We start from the raw sequence: 6,130 nt of genomic DNA, 5'->3' as shown, positions 1-6,130 counted from the left end.
CATTCTTGTTGTTCAATTGTCTTTACTGAAAAATATGAATAATTTAATATTATACACACACACTTAAGTTCAAAAGTTTGGGGTCAGAAAGATTTTTTTTAAATATTTTGAAATAAGTCTCTTATATTATTACAATAAAAAAAAGAAAAGAAAAACAGTGTTCTATTTGAATATATTTTAAAATATTATTTTTTTAAAATATATGAAAATATTCAGCTATATTCTTCAGTGTCATATGATCATTCTAATATGCTGATTTTGTGCTCAAGAAACAATTATTTTTATCAGTGTTGAAAACTGTGCTGTCCAATATTTTTTATGGAAACTGATGATTTTTTTTCAGGACTTTTGATGAAAAAATATATTTTTTTGCATAATGTTTTTCCTCATCTGCTGATAATATTTAATAAGAAGCAATATTTGACCAATTACATGATGAAATAAGCAAATTATATGAATTCACCAGAATGGCAGGCAAGCAAGTCACACAGAGAAAAACATTTACTGAAAGATATACAGAATGACAACTCCATAAATAAAAAGGTGCATCTGACATCTGTACCACATCCAAACTGGACGCCAGTGCTATCAAGACATTGCTATTATTATTATTTTTTATATGTAGCAAAAAGCCTCCCTCAGGCTGAATGACAAGACAATGATGATCATGGAAAATAGGAATACTGTGACCAGCTGACCCTGGACGGACCTAATCAGGCCACAGATGTCAGACGACAGCAAAATACAGAAGTTTTTTTTTATCAGTTTTTTTTTAAGCCAACTGAATGAATGTTGATGAATTCTGAATGCTTTGCTCTCTCTGCCTTCTTTTATATTTGTAATCCCTCTGTGAGTCACAATGAGAAATGTTTTCTGTCATTCATAACAGCTACCACAAAGAGAATATGTACCGCAATTTTTAACAAAAGCTTTGTCGATTTTTTTTTAAATTTATTTAGACATTCATGCCCCCTGACCTGTACCTACCTGCATAGTAAGGAATTTCAGAGCAATTTAAGGTTGCTGTACTACCTAAACGTAAAGAATACATGATGTGCACTTGAGTGTTAAATGTTATGGTATTGTATGTTAAATGAAATGGAAATAAAACTAAATTTATGGTAAAAAAAATAAAAAATGTATTCATTCATTAAAGAAAACAAGCATAATTATTTAAATAAAACATAATCATATGCGATGTGTCACGCAGGGAATGTCCTTTTACTGTTTGACACTATAAATTATATGGTAATTATGGTGGTAATCACAGTATTTACTTCCAAAAACCAAACATTTCACAGTATTTTACAGTAAAATTATATATAATGTGATGTTTGACCATTTAAAGTATTTGACTGTATATGATAAGGCAACATCCAGACTTAAAACTGTGGCATGTATAGTCTCAGAGAAATTCACTAAAATATAATGTCCTCATATGAGGACGCAGGGTATAATAATGCATTATTTCAGATACATGTACAATCCAACATTTCCGATTATTGATGTAACCTACGCAATATAAAATATCCTAAATTCTTAGTTGTAACACCGTGTTACAACTAACCCCGCTGTGTCGTGTTTACCTCAGGACCGGCTAGCAGTCACTATGTGTTTTTCACATCTTTCAAAATGGTAGCATCTTTTAGCCAAGAAGATGGTAATCACAAAAGTATGTTAGTCCAATCTTATATTGTTGTGATTACTTTTTTTGAACAAATATTACACATCATCTTGACATTTTTTTTTTAGCAGCGAATAAACACAAGGTGTGAAATTAAACAAAATACATGGATGGATGGATGAATGCATGAAATAGTAACACGGACTTTTTAGATAGTTGCTTCTGGCTAAAATCCTCTATCTATAATATTGCTTTGCCTTGTGAAAAAAATCATCTTGTCTGAATCAGGAGAGAAATATGCACATATCAAGCAATGAAAAATTCCAAACAAATATGTCAATGGATTTTAGTAAATAAACATGCAAACTTTTAAAACACATTTAGAGGACAACAGGGGATGGACTTTTTTACTGGAGGAAAAGTTATGAATTATGGATTACTATTTTGGCCAGAAGTGACAGTTTAAAGAGGAATTTGTTCATTACAAACATACAGTACAGCTTTTCGCTTCATATGACGTTAATTGATGTGTGTTACTTCTGGATTATTTTGATGTTTTTATCAGCTGTTTGAACTCTCATTCTGACGGCACCCATTCACTACAGAGGATCAATTGCTGAGCAGATGATGTAATACTAAATTTCTCCAAATCTGTTCAGTGAAGATGCAAACTCATTTACATCCTGGATGACTTAAGGATGAGTACATTTTCAGAAAACATTTTTTGGGTGAACTATTCCTTTAAGATGTGCTGTCTTCACTGGATTAGTTTGCAGAATGCACCTTTGAAAATGACCCTGGTCCTGCACAGTGTTAATTAAGAATTGGAATTCAATGTAAACAAAAATGGATTGTGCATTCAAATGTGATTTCCTTATCAGAAGAAATCTGCTGATTTTGACACAAAAGACTCTTTAAGGTTGTCAGAAACAAGGCAATTTTTCAAAAAATTTTTTAAATGAAATTTATGAGAAAGGTTATATTACTTTATTTAAGAAAAGTTTGATTTAAATGGCGTTCTCTGGTGTCTCACAAACCCTTTTCTTCTGTGTTTTTCCCCTGTCAACCTTTAGCTCTTTCGGGCTATAACAGGGCTGATTATGTAGCATGAAGAACCAGAGCAGATGCTCTATCACGATGAGATGTCCACTGACAATTACAATCATTCTTCATAGCTCATTTCCCATAGAATGATGAGGGAAATTGCACATATTGCTCCCTATTATTAATAGAGCTACTTCATATGGAAATTAGGTACTAATTTTACTAGAATGCAGAAAAAAAAACTAGAATGTTTTTCCCAGTTGATATTACCAGAGAAATACTGCACTTCTGAATTACCATACTTAGTAAAGATGAAAATACTTTTTTTTATTATTGTCAAATTAGTTGAAATGAAGGCTAATTAATTTACAGATGTGCAATGTCACTATAACGGGATTGTTAACGATGTAGGTTAAGCAGTGAGAATTAGGTTAAACACCAAGAGATTTGTAAATTAACTATTACAATTTTTTTAACAAGCAACATAGAAACCTTGATGTTTAATTAAACCATCCATTATCTGTTGATCAAATAAAGGGATGAAATCATAAAATCTGTCAATTCATTTACGGTTTCAAAAAGATGGGAAAATGTTTCTTTGGTGGTAGGCCAATTAGTTCACCATCTCCAAGTATACTGAATATTGAAAGTCTCTCCACATTCAGCACTTGTAGGGGAGCAGGAATGTGAGCAGTTTGAGAGGAGAAGATGGTAAATCAGAGCCATGCAGGTGTTCATCTTATTACTTAAGGAGGAACCAAGAGATAACGTTCCTTTCTTCTGGCCTGACTCATGTAGCTGCTTTCTGATAGGCTGACTACACTCGGACAAGCTCCTGTCGGCTCCTCTCTCCCTCTAATCTCACACTATGACAGGTTAGCTCAGAGTCTGTATTTTATTTGTGTCTAAATCTGTATTTCCACCTGGAGCGAGGCGAACAGGGGTAGCTTAAAGTGTACTGTATATGCCACAATGCTGTTTATCATTTTCTGCTACTCAGTACTGAGCAGGTAAGAGTAAAAATCACTTCTCCCCTTAATTTACTTTGGGGACAAAACAAAGATACAATAATATGACAAAAGGAAATGTAATGCTATTTTCTCTCTTGCTCTCCTAATGTCATTGTTAATTCCAATTGTGTCCTATTACAAGTTATTATAAATTGTAATAATGTTTTACAATATTACTGATATCACTGTATTTTAAATGCAACCTTGGTGAACATTTAAAAGTGTAAAAAATGTAAAATAAAATAAATAATAAAAGATACTGTAAACAGGTGTTTTCTGTCATAGCTGTTACTATATTGTGTTTTTGGCATGGCTGTAATGTATGGACCAATCAGCATTCAGAACTGCAACTATCCATTTTAAAAATGCTATCAACCAACAGCTTTCAAGATTTACCCTTCAATTCCAGATTCACATGAATGAACGCTCTTTGGTGAATTTGCTCAGCATTGGCCTTATCACAGAGAGCCTGTCCCTTATAAAACATTCCTCCTCCCTCTTCACAACAGCTACTGTATTGGACTTTTCCTATTGTATTTTCAGCGCTTTGGGAGGACCACGGACAGCTCTTCAGACGGGATGCGTTAATGTGAGAGTGGTCAGTGAGCGATTGCTGATCCTGGAGGGTGATAAAGAGCAGGAGCCGACTGCAGAGCTGAATAACGAGAAGCCGGTGAGCAGCGCAGGAGACAGATCTAGAGGACACAGTCTGCAGAGAGAGGTCAGTGACTGTCTCCACTGCACCCTTTCCTGATAGTGAGTTACGGCGTCCAGTGGCATTTTAAGCCAAACAAAGTTATTCAGAGGGCAAATTGAAACAACAACAGTCCAATCCTAAGTGTGAGTTGGTGCTTATCACATCTAAAAAATTTCCTCATGTCTAAGACTGGACTGGTTAGTGGTCAAATGAATCCTTAAACTCTTGGAAAGCGTACAGTGCCTGAAGTCAACCTTCTGAATATTCATGAAGATAGACATTCACTTTTAAACAATTACAACGCAAGTAATAGTTCTTAAATTACATTAGGTTAAAACCAGTTTAAAAATATATTAGTGTAACACTCTGTAAATTGGTTTTCTTTTGATACTTTTACACAAGAAAAAAAAAAAAAATTGCATAGCATTTTTTAAGCAAGATCAGGCATAAGACCAGCTACTGAAAAAAAGGAGGAAAACCTGTTTTCCTGCATTTATCTGACTATATAATATTAATATATTTTTATTAATAACTTCAAATTGAAACAGACACTTTTTTTTTAATTTTTTTTTTACAAACGTTAAATTATAGCTTTTCTTTTGCTGAAAACTATTATTACAATTTTGGGAATATGGTTGGTGCATGGTGCATTTTCAAATTCACACTATAAGTGACTCAAACTCAGTGCTGCAGAGACAGAAATCATGTGAAGCAACATTTACTGTGAACTGAGCCACTATGAGATTCTGAAACTTCTTTGCTGGGAAACTATTTAAAACCCGTACAAAACAATATTCCATATTTAAATCACATAAATAGCCTGACAATAGGTGGGTTAATGTTCATTTAGCTTGTCAGTGTCACAAAATAATCCCCTTCAAGATGATATAAGACCCCTCCACTTCACGGTGGGATCCTGATCACCCAGTTGAGGTTTATTTTGAGATAGTGACCTGCTGACTAGACAGAACTGCCTTGTTTGTTTTGTTGTGAAGTACAAGAATAGCTTGGATGAACCTTGCATAAGCCAAGCTGAGCACATAGTGAATGGGACAAACAAGTGTATTGATTAAGGGTCATGCAAATCAATTAAAACAGACTACATCTTCATTATGTGGCTTTTATACTGTACAGGCATTCAGGGATAACCTTCTCTCACTACAGGGTTGCCTCTTCTTGCTTTATCAATACCACTTTTTCAAGGGTGGAGTAGAAGTCACAAACTCTTTGGCCACATATAGGAGGAAATGCTCCCCTTAAGATCTGTCAGCAAACAGAAGGAAACAACACAGGCAAATGACAGTCTCACAGAGCTTTATTAAAGGTTTCAAGAGAGGAGCAAGCGATACCACAGGTGAGATAATGAGCTGATAATCTTGAGCAGAGACTTAGCTGAACGGTCACTGTGGCTTACCTTTGCAGGTTGTGTCTGATTCAGTGTGCTGTGCTGAGGACAGAAGATGATTGCTGATGACTGGAATGGGTCTGATGAACAGGTAAGTTGATACACCTAGGTAAACAACAAGACCAAACATTGAGGTGGTGATGGGAAGGTGGCTTTATATTGTGACTTGATTTGTGCTGACAGGTGACGTGCATCAGAATTCTGGCGATTGTGAGTGGGTGGAGCTGAAGGGTCCGGCGTTACTGGTGACTCTGTGACAAGAACAGTGGTAATTTGCTGCTAAATTGAAGGTAACATGACCCCTACTTGGTACAACATGCCCACTGGATTAAACTTATTCCAGCAGTCAT

The 6,130-nt window shown here is 34.9% G+C and overlaps 1 long non-coding RNA gene across 1 annotated transcript; it reads right to left on the bottom strand.

Annotated features, from left to right (window-relative positions):
* Positions 1-5,481: 5,481 nt before the first annotated feature.
* LOC107720325 (uncharacterized) lies at positions 5,482-5,882 on the bottom strand. The gene is made up of 2 exons (XR_001637602.1): positions 5,790-5,882; positions 5,482-5,638 (listed from the first exon to the last, which is right to left on the bottom strand). It is a non-coding gene; the product is annotated as an uncharacterized LOC107720325 (long non-coding RNA).
* Between the last annotated feature and the right edge of the window lie 248 nt (positions 5,883-6,130).

This window comes from Sinocyclocheilus rhinocerous, unplaced genomic scaffold (genome assembly GCF_001515625.1).
Source record: "Sinocyclocheilus rhinocerous isolate Xijiao unplaced genomic scaffold, SAMN03320098_v1.1 scaffold3864, whole genome shotgun sequence".
Lineage (NCBI taxonomy): Eukaryota > Metazoa > Chordata > Actinopteri > Cypriniformes > Cyprinidae > Sinocyclocheilus > Sinocyclocheilus rhinocerous.
Note: the sequence above shows the minus strand (reverse complement) of the source record. Positions and strands in the feature narration are given on the sequence as shown.